Genomic DNA, 16,939 nt, shown 5'->3' with positions numbered 1-16,939 from the left:
GAGACGAACCATGAGAGACGATGGACTCTGAAAAACAAACTGAGGGTTCTAGAGGGGAGGGGGGTGGGAGGATGGGTTAGCCTGGTGATGGGTATTAAGAGGGCACGTTCTGCCTGGAGCACTGGGTGTTATACGCAAACAATGAATCATGGAACACTACATCAAAAACTAATGATGTAATGTATGGTGATTAACATAATAAAATAAAATTTTTAAAAATTTGGTTTATATGTACACTGTTCTTATGCCTTCAGTTACTAAACTGTCTTATCATTACTATTAGTATTAGTATTAGTATCTTTATATGAGAGGGAGCACACAGAACGATACCCTGGGAATAAGACAGACTTAATCTTTCTTACAATTTGGTAAAGAGGTATTTTCTCAGCAACATAAAAATGAAAATAATAATGTCAGCGTGCCATGACATGAAAATCTTGCAAGATGCCTCCTCGAAAACGGAATCAAAGATAGCTTTAAAATGAGGAAGCCCCACCTTGTGACATGTAAGAGACATAAGGACCAACACACTGTAGAGCACAGCATGGACGGCAAACAGACTGAAGAGGAAGCAGACCCTCAGATGTTCAACCTTCAGTTCACCACTTACATGCTAAGGATTTGTCTTAAAAGTAATGGCCTGGTGATGGGTATTAAAGAGGGCACGTACTGAATGGAGCACTGGCTGTTATACGCAAACAGTGAATCATGGAACACTACATCAAAAACTAATGATGTAATGTATGGTGATTAACATACATAATAAAATTAAAAAAAAAAAAAGTAATGGCTGGCAGCCCATTTGCCTCAATTTCCACTAATGTACCTGAGGAGAGAGACACTTGAAAAACTACTGCAGTGAAGTTTTTTTAAAGATAATTTGGGCATACCATCTTCAGCTAGATCAAAGGATAAGTTTGACCAGTGGAATCAGTTGCTCCATAGATCAAAATGAGAGCTGAAGCAAGAGAGGATGATGAGGAAAATAAACAGTAGATTTAATATAAATTTAACTGAAGTCCAAAATGATAATGCAATATTCTGAAAAGCAGGTTTTAAAAGGGATTATAAACAGCAAGTTACAAGACTGTGCCAACAGTATCCTAAACTAAAAAGTATAGCTTTTCTACAGTGAATAAGAATTTTGGTACGAAGCACATTTGAAAAATGTAATTGGGAACTGTGTCATAATCTGAGCCTCCAGGTGGAACTCTTCTTTTTAGTTTGATTTTATAGATGAGAAAGAATGATTTTAAAAGTTTAATATTAAGAGTAACCTGTCAAATTGACGACAGCAACATCTTTCCCTTATATGTCTCCTGAGGTAAGGGAAACAACAGCAAAAATAAATCATTGGGACTACATCAAAATAAAAAGTACAGCAAAGGAAACAACCAACACAACTAAATGACAACCTACTGAATGGGAGAAGATCCTGCAAATGATATATCTGTAAAGGGTTAGTATCCAAAATATACAAAGAACTTATACAACTCAACACCAAAAACCACCCCCCCAAATAATCCAATTAAAAAATGGGCAGAAGACATGAATAGACATTTCTCCAAAGAAGACATACAGATGGCCAACAGACACCTGGAAAGATATTCAACATCACTCATCAGGGAAATGCAAATCAAAACCACAAAGAGATACCACTTCACACCTGTCAGAATGGCTGAAATCAAAAACACAAGAAACAAGTGTTGGCAAGGATGTGCAGAAAAAGGAACCTTGCGCACTGTTGGTGGGAATGCAAACTGGTGCAGCCACTGTGGAAGAAAGTATGGAGGTTCTGTAAAAAAATTAAAAAATAGACTACCCTATGATCCTATAATCACTCTGCTGGGTAGTTACTTAAAGAATACAAAGACTCTAATTTGAAGAAATATATGCACCCCTACATTTATTGCAGCGTTATTTACAATAATTAGCCAAACTAGACAGCAGCCCAAGTGTCCATCAATAGATGAATAGATAAAGATGACGTGGTACACACAGAGAATGAAATATTATTCAGTCATAAAAAAGAATGAAATTTTGCTACTTGCAGCAACATGGATGGATCTAGAGAGTATAATACTAAGTGAAAGAAGCCAGTTAAAGAAAGACAAATACCACATGATTTTACTCATATGTGGAATTTAGAAAGAAAACAAACAAACAAAGGAAAAAAGACAAACCAAGAAACAAACTCTTATCTATGGAGAACAAATTGAGGGGAGGTGGGGGGGATGGGTGGAATAGGTGAAGGGGATTAAGAGTACACTTACTGTGATGAGCACTGAGTCATGTATAGAACTGTTGAATCACTATATTGTACACCTGAAATTAATATAATACTGTATGTTAACTAAACTGGAATTAAAATTTTTAAACATGTAAAAAAGTTTATGATTTATTTGTTACCACTACTTATGTTTCATTTATTTTTTTAAGGAAAATGTTTTATAATTGTTCCTAAGGCTTGGTCCCTGCATAGTAACTGTAGATGCTCAAAAATCAATCCACAAATGATATTCTGACCCCAATATTTCCAACCGTGTGATTGATTAAAATGTTTAATATTTATGTTTTGGATATTTTATGTTTAAATAGTCACTAGTGATTCTTAGGTTCCTTAAATAGTTTACTAGTCTGTTCCATTTCTATGTTGGCCTCTTCAATTTAATTTCATTGGTATAATTTTCTCAATTCAATGTATGAGCCTATAAATTACAACTAAAACACTGAATTTTAAACTGTGGTGCATTTTCTGTATAATTGGCCAATTAAATTGGAAACATAAATTAAAGTAGAATTTAATTAGCAAACTAAATTTTCCAATAACATATTTAAAGTTCAAAGAAAGTTAATACCATTCACTCACCACCTACCTATGTGACTCTGGCAAATTACCTGACCTTTCTGAGCTTCAGTGTCCTTCTCTATAAAATGGGGATAAATGTACTTTGCAGTGAATTGTTTTAAAAATTAGTGCAGCATATGTAAGGTCACTAGTATAGTGTCTGGTACATAAGTGCCTCTCTAGAGATTATGCTGGGTTTTGTTATTAATGATGATATTAATAATGATGGTGATGTGTGCTGTCTTCCATAGAATTATATTCTTAAACAATTTTTTTAGGTAAGTCTATTCTTCAAGTGTTGACTTTCTATGCTGGCCATGAAAGTTTTGGATCCTGACACTGTCCCAACATCACCATAATTACCTAAAGTATATGTCGCATTGGGGTCTTTCCTGATTTTTTATCTTTGCCTGTTTTAAAGTCATAGGGATAGAAGGCACAACATAGGGAACATAGTCAGTGGTATTGTAATAGCATTATATGGTGACAGATGGTAGTCACACTTGTGAGCAGAGCATGGCATATAGACTCGTTGTTGAATCACTATACTGTACACCTGAAACTAATGTAACATTGTGTCCCAACTGTACTTCAATTAAAAAATAAGTAAATTAAGTAAATTAAAAATAAACAATTAAAAAATAATAAGTAAATAAATAGGTACAGCCAATGGAAAACAGTACGGAGGTTCCTCAAAAAATTAAGAATAGAACTACCATACGATACAGCAGGAAAAAAAAAAGGAAAAGAAGCTAAAGGCTGCTGTGTTTCCATGTCTTGCTTGATCTTTATTATTCCCTGTATAATTGCTGTTTCTATCCACATTGTATTCTTAAGGAAATATTTCTGATATACATTTGAAATATTAAATATCTAAGAATTTGATATTAAAATAATATTAACCCAGGATTTTTTGATTTATAAATAATACTAAAATATAATTTTATCTAACTGACAAGAGTTAAGGTAATTCTGGGGCGCCTGGGGTGGCTCAGTTGGTTAAGCGTCTGCCTTCGGCTCAGGTCATGATCCTGGGGGTCTCCCAGAGGGGAGCCTGCTTCTCCCTCTCCCTCTGCCTGCCGCTCTGCCTGCCTGTGCTCTCTCTCTGTCTCTCTGTCAAGTAAATAAATAAAACCTTAAAAAAAAAAAAAAAAGAGTTAAGGTAATTCTACTATAAGAATAAAATTATGATCAAACCATTGTCCTTAGAGATTTATGTTAAAAGCATTTAAAGGCTAGAGATCACCAAAAGTGTTGTCACCTAGTTAGCGGAAAAGACCACTTAATAAAAGTAGTGTATTTGGTTAATTTAAATCAAAAAGATTGATTTTCATTTAACATCTGTCCACTACTGATAACTCAAGTTGGAAAATCAATTTTAGAGTGACCCAATGGGAGAAGGGTTCCATGTAGTTATATATATTTAATGACAGAAACACATTAGTACTTCACTGCTTATAATAGCATTAAATAAAAAAAAAAATTTGTGTTTAAATTACTTTGCAGTTGTGACACAAGGCAGCAAATTGCAACATATCAAAATGACAAAATCCAATATCACACATTAATATCTTCTCTTTTTCTGAAAGAAGAAAAGCAGTAAGAAATAGACTAGTCTTAGAGAGACAGAAAATTGGCATAAAATTTAAATATACTGCTCTCTTAAATCTGTATTCTTTCTACTTTCTTCCATATGCAGTTATTTTTAATTTATTTAAAGCATAATAGCAGCAAATGGATGTAGAATCATAGTACTGTTACCGTTTTTCAAACATGTTTCAGAATACTGTGAGGAATATATGCAATTTTTTAACTTTTAAAGTAACTTGTAAAATGTTTATATGTATTATTATTTTTATTTTAATTCCAGTGAAGTTAACATACAGTGTTATATTAGTTTCAAGTTGTTTATATATATATTACTAAAATTATTGATGGGCTTACAAAGTGTCTAATTACTAAAAAAGTACAAATTAGTTTAAACAGGTTTGTAAACAACAGACCAAACTTTCTACTTACATAAATTCTTTCAGTCATCAGAGTTTATTAAAGCCTCCTATCTGAGAGGCAATGCATAATGTCCTGGGGATAGCCCTGTGAACATTACAGGAAAAGTCCTGCCTTCACATAGTTGGCTTGGTTGAAATTAGAAAAAAAAGACAAGATTGCTAGAATTCAAAGGTATCTTTGTGATCATTTATTTCTCTATATTCATATGAGAAAACTGAGGACCAGAAAGAAGAGGCAATTTGTGCTGGGTTTCAAGCTAATCAATGATAGTATAGAGATCCAATTTTTTGGACTCCCAGTGTAGTGATTTTACCAATATGTCACCAAAGGCTTTAGGACTTCTGTAATCCTGCTTTCTTCTCATAACTTACTTCCCTAATTTCCAGGTTCTTGCCCCAACCTAGCTAGGACTCTGCTATTCCTGGAATACACAGATATTCCAGACCTCTTGTGCCTTTGAACATGCTCTTCCTTCTGGAGCACAGAACTGAACTGGAGGGGAAGGGGATGAATTACACAACTTCTAAGGTCCTTTGTGATGCAAAAGATCCTTATTAACTTTCTATGAAATCTATTGCCAATTCTAAATAGTATCTTTTATTTATAGACGCAGCTTATTAACCTTCTATGCAATTCATTGTCACTTCTAAATGTTATCTTCTATTTAGATGCATGCAAAATTAAATGTACATTACATATAGAAAGAGACTAATGTGCATGCATTCTGTATATAGTCCAAAACAATTTATTGATACAAACATTGATACAAAATTAATAATTTCTGTATCAAAAGAATCAGATTCAAAACTGAAATTTTAAAAGTACTTTCCTACCTGTATAATTGTCTTAATTCAGTCAGTTATTCTCTGAAAAGGGAGAAAAATAAAGTGTTGCGCTAAAAATGACAGCATGGCAAAATGGGAGTGCTCACTGAGCCAGAAATCAGAAAACTTGGGTTTGAATCTAAGTTCTATTACTTTCCAGCAGCATAACCTTGGGAAATTCACTAAATATCTCTGTGTCTCATATTCTTCATCTGTACTATGGGACTAACTCTCAGCACTACAAAGAACTGGATATACATAAGAGAACATGCCTAAGACACAGTAAGTAGCCAATGACTGTTAGCTGAATTTGAGTTCTAAATCTTTCCTATGAAATATTTCTTCTTTCCCGAAGTTAGGAGTGCCCTCAACAAGTACAAGGCACTGCTACCCCCATTAGACGCATAGACACCCCCCCACATACACATATACACATAAACACACACATGCGTTCACGTACACTGGTATCACAAGCCTGAGCTTCAGTTATCTATCTATGTATCCCTAAGAAGCAAGGAAGAAGACCCCTGAAAAATCAAGAAAAATATCTGAAGCCATGAATCTCTTTTTTTGTAGCTAATAAACCTAAGTTGATATCCACCCTCTAGCAAAAAAGAAAAAAAAAAAAAAAAAGGATTCCCATTGGAAAAAGTGTTACCTTATCCAAAAAACCACTTGACCTCTTGACAATCCACCACACTTGCTACATCAAAATTTTTATACGATTCTTTTTTGTGACTCATAATGAAAAGATGATATACAAACACAGAAACATTGATAATGGGGCTAAGTTATACAGGAAAACACAAATTATCTCCACTCCTGTCACAAAGTTCCTTGAGAACCTTTCAAGAACTTAATTCTAATTTTATTTGATCGTGTTGCTGTCCAGCTCCAATCCTTTAGTGGCTGTCCACTAACTATAAATTAAGATCTAAACTCTTGACATATACAGATTTTTGCTTGTCTCTCCAATAATTAGTTACTATGTACAAAAATAAATAGGTGAATAGATAAATACTATTTCACTTTCATGTGTTTTCCTATTTACATTTAAAGCTAATATAAAAAGAAGAAAACATTGTTGCAAAGAATAAACATATATGTCTCAAAGCCATATCTGCGATTTCAAATTTGTAAACAATAATGTTTAAGCCACTGACTCTAACTTGCTACTGAAAGCTAGTTCACAGTCGTCAGAGGTCAGATATACGTGTAAAAACTAAATTAATTTACTGCGTTGTATATTTTCATTGCACACCTTTTTGTTTTGTATTTTGCATGGAGAACATGAGATTTAATCCTAAAACCATATTCTTAAATTTTGAGCCTTCTGTGCTTTTAAATATTTCTTCTGGAAGAATTGCAAGCCATTTTTCTATAGCCAAAATACTCATAATTAATATAGTTTCCTGTGATTTTACATTGAAAAGTATCACAGAATAACAACATAGATTTAATAGTGAAGGGAGATTAACCTGACAAACATGAATGAACAGCTAGAGGGGGAGGAAAAAAAGAGATTTTAAGATGTCTTAGTCATTTCAAGGGTCAGTTTCATTCCAAATGATTAATGCCTCACTATAGTGGAGTACGCAACCTTACAAAGATATAATTTGCAGCTTATTATTTAAATAAATGCTTGAATCTCCTATTGCCTGCGTGTGTTTCACAGGAATAATCTTTCTTCCCCGTTTTTCATTTTTTTCCTCTTTCTTCCCTTCTTTTCTTCTTTCTGCTCCTGATCCTCCCTCCTCTTTTAGCCCATAATCTGACATTTCCTCTTCAGTGAAGTATTTTGTATGCCGGTAACCATGAAAGTAATATTATTCAGATTTACTGCTGATGCTATACCTAGGGATTTTATTTGGATTTATTGTTACTTACCTGTAATTCCTAACTGCCCTACAGTAACTGTCAAAAGGTGAAGGCCTGAATATTAACCCAGGGAAATGTTTGAAAGATGTAAATGAAAATATTTATGTAAGTCTCTCTCTCTCCCTCTCTGGGTCTCTCTCTCTCTCTCACACACACACACACACACACACACCCTTCTCTCCCTCCTAAACCTCTTATCTCATAAAAGAGCATCTGATGCCAAAGCATGAACAGTGCATTAAGGGCTTAATTTCAGTATTAATAACTCAGATTTAAAACTCTTGACAATTAATTAAGATTAATGACAGAAGTCATCCCCTTTTCCTCGATGTAACAGTTCCTCCTATCTCTTCAATTTCTCATTCCTGGGACTATTCCATGCTCATTTCAGGCTGTGAAAACCCAAGGTCCTAAAACTTTGTTCCTGTTATCTGTTGCCTTTTGTATCTGAGATTAACGAAGTAGACATTAGCAAATTTACAACCAACAGCTCAGACAGCTGCCCTACTTTAAGCAGTTAATGGAAAAGGAACTAATCTAGTTAAGAGCATAGGACTAGTTCATAAATCTGGATTCAGAGGACAGATAGAGCCGTCACACCTCTTCTGGAGAGTATGAACTGAATTCAATCATCAGCCCTCTCCTCTCTGCGGAGAAGAGCCAGCATTTCTATAAACTGGACCAACAAGGCACTCAGAGCTAGCAGAAGCCATATACAGCCCTGCACGGAGATGATTATGGAAGAGACTGACATTAATGTATGATTTCACTGGGACAAATACAGATCTCACAAGAACTCCAATCACTGAAAACTCTTCTTGGGTCAAATATGAAGCAGACTAAATCTGATTTAGAAAAAAAGATGAGAGGGCGCCTGGGTGGCTCAGTCGTTAAGCGTCTGCCTTCGGCTAAGGTCATGATCCCAGGATCCTGGGATCGAGTCCCACATCGGGCTCCCTGCTTGGTAGGAAGCCTGCTTCTCGCTCTCCCACTCCCCCTGCTTGTGTTCCTGCTCTCACTATCTCTCTCTCTGTCAAATAAATAAATAAAATCTTAAAAAAGAAAAAGAAAAAAAGATGAGAACAATGCAACTGAAAACAATAAAATAATAAACGTATCTTGATAAGGAGAATTAATAAAAATGATAAGCCTTTATCTGTTCAAAATTCCACGTAAAAGAAAATGGTGTCATACTTTTATAACTCAGAAAATGTTTAATAGATTTAATTATAAATTAAGTTAATTATCATTCAAAATGATAAATCTCAGCTCCATGTAAATAACATTTTTATGTATCAGCATCCTCAGCCATATCTTTATAAGAAATAATTCATATTTATCAAATTTCAGAACTGCTCTGATGTCTTGATTTTCTTAGTAGCTTAGTCTCAGGGAAAGGATCATGAACCTAAAATCATAAGTCATGATAACAAAAACTTTTAAAGTGTACAAAGTCAAAGTGATGCATCTCTTAAGAATCACTAGTCTAATGCATATATTCCTCAATAGCTTATTTTTTGCATCATAGTGAAATATTATGATTTGTTGGCATAAGATTTCATACACAGAATTAGAAAGCTAAAGTCTCGACCCTACTCATTGAGTTGTGGGAACCATGAAGTCAGCTGGGCATCAACTTAGATACATCAGGTGAAGAGCAGAGAGAATAAGAGACAGAAAAGCTATACAGTAACTACAGTTTGAAAGCCATACATAGAGATCTGGTGACAACAGGACATCTAAGAAAGTTCTCAGAGATATGCAAATAGAATTTAGGAGAGAGGAGGGAATTGTCTAAAAATGTAGTTAATGATGATAGCAAAGCAATGCGAGTCCATGTGCTCTCTAGAGAAGAGTGAGTTGTGAGAATAACAGGAGACCAACCGTTAAACCTTAGGAATCAGCCACAGTTAGGGGAAGAGAGAGAAATGAATGATGTAGAGAAAGAAATCAGAGAGTAAACACTCTTAACTCTAGATAGAGCTTTTATCTGCACACTAGATATGTAAATGTGCTATTTGAATTCTTTATTGAAATATGTTTTACAGATTTACTTTGTTAGGCAAGTAAGATATGATTTGATATGATATATGATATGATAGCAGTGTGGATAATTGCATAACCATATAATCCTTTGTGTGTATAGCCCATTCTCATTAGGATAGATCTTAATGCTATTTGAATAAAATTTACTGAATTCATAATAAACTCTTTGTTAAGATACCATTAGTGTCAGGAAATGGCTCTAATAGAAGAATTTACTGTAAGCAGGAAACAGTGCTTGGTTTAAGAAAAAAAATGGTTCGAAATCTCTAATTTTGATCCAAAACAAAAAATATGCTTAGTAGTGGAGAAGATTCTAAAATATAGTTATAATACAAATTATTTTCAGTATACTAACCTGCTTGCTAAGAAACATTATGGGAATCTAAAGTTTAAGAAATCAGATACATCTTTTTTTCCGTATTTTTAAAGTGAAAAGAGCTCTCTAAGGAGAGAGATATGAGGTATATCAGAGAGTAAAATGGTTTTGAAATGGGAACAAGTTTGTAAAAACTATCCCAACTTCATTAATTTTAAAGGAAGAAAAAAGAAAAAAACCCAAGAAATTCCTCATAACCCTTTGAAATAAGAGCTAATTTTTAATCTAGTCATATAACGGTAAACAAGTGAATGTCTACTGGTATTCTCAAACACAATTTCTCGCAAAGTTTGAATAGTAAATCATTTTTATTCTATACCTCAAAGTTATATCAGTTTCAAATTTCTCAAGTGTTAGAGGTTGCAATTTGATTCAGTGCAGAATTAATGGAAAATATAAAGATTATGTGAAGCAATTTTAAAAAGGTCTTAGAGATTAGAAGTGTGTATTATAAAAATCCTAGTATTTTATTTTACTTAGAAATAAAAATGAAAGATATTTAGCAAAAAAAACCCATTTATTTCTCCTTAAAGTATATATTTATATAATGTGTTAATATAAATTCATTTTGAAGAATAAGGGAACAATAAAATCTTCCTACTCAAGCCAATTTCCTAACTTTCCTTAAACTTATAAATGGGGGTCTGGTAGACATGAAGGCACCATCGTAATGTACTTTGTTAAAATAATAAACTGTCTACAAAATTTAATGCATTTTTCCCCCTTCGACTGGGTCCTTTGAGCTCTAAATTGAAAACTGAATATAATTTTGTAAATTATTAGAAATTATAAAGTGATTTACTTAAATATTTTTAATTCTCTGTAAAAAAGCTATACATAAAGTACTTAAAATGGATTAAAAAAAAGTCAAAAATTATATCTGTGCTGACATTTCTACTCCCAGTTAGATGATTTAATTGATGTCCTCAAGATGTTCTACAGCTCTAGAGGGGAGGGGGGTGGGAGGATGGGTTAGCCTGGTGGTGGGTATTGAGGAGGGCACATTCTGCATGGAGCACTGGGTGTTATGCACAAACAATGAATCATGGAACACTTCATCTAAAACTAATGATGTAATGTATGGGGATTAACATAAGAATAAAAAAAAAATTAAAAAAAAAAAAAGATGTTCTGCAGCAATGTTGTATATTAAGGCTAAGAAAGTAATGTAGTTAGCCCTGAACAACCAGTAATAAGTCATGATATTTTTTGAAGTATTATTTTAGTGTAGCTAAACAGTAGTAGTAAAGCTCACTGATGATGAAAAAAAAGTTTATTTCTAAAATCAGCACATTAATTTGTGAAGACAGTATTTACACTAATATAAAAATTTTTGTCTCTTGACTGTCAAAAGCTGTTGATCAATTTTAACCAAGAAATCTAACGAAGAAAATCTAAACTTTTTATAAGTTAATACATAAAATATGTATGAGGCCACTAAATGCAAATTATGCCTGGCTTGGGGGGTTAAGAAGCCATTTAAGTATCCAGATTCTACTTATACTACTTAAGTAATTTAAATTATTACATTTCACATATTCTATATTTCACTTTAGGGAACCAAACTGAGCCAACACTTTCGCCATCCATAATTAACCTAAGAAATAGTATGAAAAAAAGTACTCTATTTCACGAAATTATTATTTCCCACTGAAACAGGCATTAGTTGATAACATACACACTGAGAAAATATGTTCTACAGGTATATACACAGATATATTTATAGTAAACATACACATATACATATATACACATACTCAGTGGGATTGTAGTAATAATGGCATGTCCATGTGTTATTCTAGTAAAAATTTATCTTTCAAATTTATATAAACCAAAGCTATTACTTCTACTAATTTAAACAGGATATTTCAGGTATTTTAAGGATGCCCCAAAATATAAATACAAGAGATAATCAGAATGAAAGATTACTAGTGATAACACAAAGGGTAGAAAAATCTGATGGTAGTTTTCCCAGTCAGGTCAATCATAATTAGTTCCAACGATCATATAAAATTTCAGACCTTACAAAAATAAAAGGTAAGGGATCGCTTGAGTTTTAAAAAAATCTTGACATTTTTCTCTATTCTTTCAATTAAGAATTCAAAAAAGGAAAAGGTCTGAAAGTACCAGGAGCATTTTGTGTACACAAGGCCTCAATGACTCAGGCTAAATTAAAGGGTTTTCTTACAGCTCCTAAAAAATCCATTGCCAAGTCCAGCTGTAGGACACAAAATATTAAGAAGGAAACTAAAAACTAAGTGTAAAAATGCAGTCATTAGCAGCATAATTCCAAGCACTGAAAACAAGTATCAAATCATTCGAGTGAAGGTTTTAATCTGTTCGGAAACGCCACAAGTGGTTTACATTCTGCAAATGTGGTGGGGAACTTAAAGGCAGGGTGGCACTCGATCTCTGCTACCAAAATGCAATTCAGTCTGAAGATGAAGTGGTTTAATAGCACCAAGTACTGGGTGATTTGTAAGCACGCTGGACCTCACAGTGATCCTGGGGAGGGTTAGGGTCATCGAAGAAGCTGCCTGGGAAGACAGGGAGGTCAGTGTGTTTTGAACATGAGAATTCAGCTGCAGGACAGGCAGGGAAGTGAGCATAAGCTAGAACTACAGACATAAACAAGAGGTCGCAGCCTTAATCATTTGCCATTGAGGTCATGAGGTTTCTCTGGAGTCTTTTAAATAAACCTGTGCTATCTATGTTCTCAGATTTTTTTTTTTCCTGTAGATTTTTTAAAAATCAGAGGACGGACATTAGGTTCTGTCAAAATGGACTTCCCCTTTTTTAAAGCAGCTACCATCAATCATTTTAAAACCTGAAAATTATATCTGCACAATTAATAAAAGTCCTCTCAACATAATAAATTTAGCTTAATTGGAAACTCACTATGCACTTCTGTCGCTTATTTCACCGCTGACTGATGAAAACTTGGCCACACTCTAGCATCTGTCCCCAGGCCGCTGTTCCCTGGCTACTCCCACTCCAAAAGATACCTTTGAGTTAGCACCTTTCCTTCACCTCCCAGTAACCTTGCAAGTGTTCCCTCGGGGGAGGGAGCCTAAATTTTAATAATAATAACAGTGTATATTACCACAGACTATTATATTATCATACCCTGGAGCTTTATTTGTCACACTAATATTTAAACCAATTCTCATTATGTCATATGAGTGTGTGCCCAATCATGAGCTTTTGCAATATTCCCACTGAAAAGTATACACATTCTGGAATTTCTTTCCAGCTGAATCTAGGTGACAGAGTGGGAAGATGCCTCAAAAAGAAAAAATGCTTCCCTGAACATGCAATTTTGATTTTCGACTTAAAATTTTATGTTTAATATCCAACTCTAGGCATACTGCCTTTATAAATAGAAAATTAAAGCTAATGGAATTTTCTCAGTTTCGTTTTACTAAAAATTCACATCCATCTGGAAAATAATTTCCTTTCACCTCCATGAAGTAAGTAGCCCCATGATACAAGTTCCAAAACAAACAGTGGATGCGCTTCACGGGTGTCACCATTACTAGGATTCTTCTCTTGCAGGGTATAAATTTACGTGGGTTTACTGGTGAATGAGGGATTGCGGTCTGAAGGTTAACATAACCTCGATTACACAGCCAAGAAGCTCCTCGGAGATTTAATTGGTTCGTGGAACGACTCCAAACTAGTGTTGCGCTTTCTTCTTTCTTTGCCTTTTCTGCTTCTCCAACTCTCACTTTTCAAATAAAAAAGGAGCACGCATGGTAATGCATGATTTATAAATTACCTTGTTATTGCAAAAACAAAACACTGCTTTGAAAACCAAACAAACTCCTGCTGCGGACTCCAGCATGTTTGATGGAGGCCCTTCAAAAGCGTCCATGGCTTAATGGAGGTTGTTTATGTGGAGACTTCAATCTGTACCTGCTGTCCCCCGTCACTCCCTGGAAACTTGGCGGCAGATGTTGCAGCGTTAAGTTGTCTCTGAAGTGGCTTTCTGTCCTAGTCTCCCCACCGCAACGGAGTCAAACTGCATTAGATCTCTTTATTTGTGCCTAAGGCAAGTTTGGGAGCGCAGCTGTGTCCACTCCCACCCCTACCTTTGGTGTTTCAGGCCTCCAGGCAGCGAGTGGGAGACCAAAATGGTTCTGCCGCTCTCAACTACCTCCGCTGACAATCCGGCCGCTCGCTGCGGGCCGGGGAGGCGGCTGCCGCTGCTGCGAACAGATGTCGGCGACAACCTGCTAGCTTACACCTGGACGCGCGGCCCTCACCTCGCGCGCCGCGCGCTGAAACATTCATGACTCGGAGGACTTGCAGCCACAATCAAAGCCTGGGCCGGGTCTGTGCGCAGCGCGCGGACCCCGCCACCTCCACAGGAGCTGGCGGCGCGCAAAGGGGAGCGGGGGCCAGGGACCGAGCCGGGGATTTCTCGCGCCGCTTTGATACTCTATGCCTGAACTTCAATTACTTGATCAAGGACTTCGATTGAGCGGTGAATTATTCTGCAAATGAGCCCGGTGCGGCCTCTGAGCCATAAAAGGAGAGCATTTGGCTTGAAATTCAGCGTGACGGGACTTGCAGAGGAAATGTGCTTGACTCCCGGTTTAGTTCTATGTACGCTGATTTGTTTATTAAACTAAACCCTCAAGAGGCAGAATCTGCAGTAAACAGTTAAAAATAAATGACAAGATTATTTTCCTAGGTAGAAAACATGCTGTTGACTAGGCACTGGTTCTGTTATTTTGGAACCATCAGCCACAACCTGAAAACAATTGTTTTATTGTCTCTCAAGCAGCACTAAGTTTGTTTTGCCTTGTTTTTTTAAGAAAGAGAATGGCTATTACTCCTTTAAGATCCACAAAGGACAAAACATTCTTGCAACATTCAGTTGTCCTAAAAATGTACAGAATGGTAACTCTGCTAACATATTGGAATGTTTTTTGCTGTGTAATTCTATAATCTCTGAAAAAATACAGGTTATAGTTATGTATGTATGTGGGATGTTAAGTTTATATTGGAATTAATTATATCAAATAAAGAATACCTGGTTGATGACGTGAAGTTGACAGAAACGCAGATATTCTTAATAATCTTTGCGAAACATGGACAATGGGAGATGGGGAATAAAAAGAAGGGAAGGCAAAGAGTTCCCAAATTGTCTAAAGGACAAAGGTTATATGCTGATAACTATAATAGACTTGACATCAATCCCCAGTCTAAAAAATAATAAATATTATAAAGTTTCACTAGCAAGAAACAGAAACAAAAGGGCAAATCATGCCAAGCTTACCTAATTTCCATGATTAAATAATTCTCCATCATTGGTTTGGTTAGATGAGGAAATATACTATGCATTATACCATAAATTCAGCAAATAATTTAACAAAATTCATTAAATATCCTTTTGAATACGATAGTAAATTGAGGGATGCCTGGGTGGCTCAGTCGGTTAAGCATCCAACTCTTGATTTCAGCTCAGGTCATGATCTCAGGGCTGTGAGATTAAACCTACTCTCTGGGCTCTGTGCTGGGCATGGACCCTGCTTAAGATTCTCTCCCTCTCCATATGCCCCTCTCCCACCAAAAAAAATCATTAAAAAAAAAAGATGGCAAACTAAGATTGTACTATTGGGTGGGTTCCTAGCTTTACCATACTAATGTCAATTAACTGGATTATCAGCCTGTGGGGAAAACTTTCATGGAATGCCACATTGAGGCTTTAACAGTGGTTTGAAATAAGTAACAAAAACTTGCAGGTGACAAAATGCTGGAAGCAGTAAAGCTATACAAGAAAAAAGCATTATGAAAAAAAGACGAAGTCATACTGTGTCAGATACACATACAATCATAATATATATTTGATGGAGCATACATAGGTTTATGGTGGAAAAACTGGAGACTTAATTAATCACACGCAGTAAAGATCTACTATCTTTTATGTACACCTTTGAAATAAAAAATCTTTGAAAACTCTTAAGTTTTCTGCGGAGTTTGTCACCAAAATTTATTTGGAAGCAAACCCTGCCTTGAACTTGAGACTATTAATAGTCTATGTCTACTTGCAGTTACTAATATTTCTGTAGCAAAATGTCTAAATAATGTAATCAGAAGGTGCTGCATTACATAAATACATGAAGTATGGACTGTATCAGATTCCTAAAATGTGAAAAATTCTGAATTTTGAAACAATTTGAACTTAAGAGTTAGAATAAAAGTCTTTGGGGCTATAATAGACAAAAGAATGGCCAAATTACCAGAACAAAAGAAATCATGGTCAAAATAATGAAAAGATTACTCTTAAACCATGGAAAAACAAATAATGATTTAACCTGCTAGGACATGTACAGTATTCTAACACTACTTTTTTTCTTTTTCTTTTTCTTTTTTTAAGTAGGCTTTAGCGTGGAGCCCAACACAGGGCTTGAAACTCATGACCCTGAGATCAAGACCTGAGACCAAGAGCCTGAGGCTTAATGGACTGACCCATCCAGGCACCCTTCTAGCACTATAATTTTTAAAAAATATTAAATTTATTTAGTATCTAACGAAGTGCTTGGTACATGTAGGCACTAGATAAATATTTGTTGAATGAATGAGTGTAATTTATCATTTAAAAAACCAAATATATCGATTTATCCAATCTTAAAGATTTCTTCTTTTCTATTACCAACCTATCATTCTGGTTTCAATCCCAACCCCTAGATTATCTAGCAATCCACAAATCATTGTATTCTTGGCTGCCTCAGAGACTTTGCTCTTGATGCTTCATCCATGGAAAAGTTCAGTCCACCTAACTCCACCTGTTGAAATTCTACTCATATTTAAAGATAGAAGGCCTATATTTTTGAAGAAGCATTTCCAAGTTCCTCCAGAGAGAGTTAACCTCTCGTCTTCTGTGCACTCAAGAGTACTCGATGCCTACTTATATTATGGCTCAGATCACCTTCTGGAATAAATATTACT

General features: G+C 35.2%; 1 protein-coding gene across 4 annotated transcripts in view; it reads right to left on the bottom strand.

Moving 5' to 3' along the window:
- ANTXR2 (ANTXR cell adhesion molecule 2) overlaps positions 1 to 16,939 on the bottom strand; it is a 149,734-nt gene that overhangs the window by 39,170 nt on the left and 93,625 nt on the right. The window contains exon 18 of one of the 4 annotated variants that reach the window (XM_081812265.1): positions 11,760 to 14,634. The exons of 2 other annotated variants lie outside the window; for them this stretch is intronic. The gene's annotated coding sequence lies outside the window, so the exon portion shown is untranslated. Of the gene's footprint in view, positions 1 to 11,759; positions 14,635 to 16,939 lie in introns of those variants that run through there. One more of the 4 variants, XM_081812266.1, reaches the window with a different exon arrangement.

Source organism: Leptonychotes weddellii, chromosome 2 (assembly GCF_054177405.1).
Source record: "Leptonychotes weddellii isolate Sample4059 chromosome 2, ASM5417740v2, whole genome shotgun sequence".
NCBI lineage: Eukaryota > Metazoa > Chordata > Mammalia > Carnivora > Phocidae > Leptonychotes > Leptonychotes weddellii.
The sequence above is the reverse complement of the archived record's forward strand: the minus strand, read 5'-3'. Positions and strand labels throughout refer to the sequence as shown.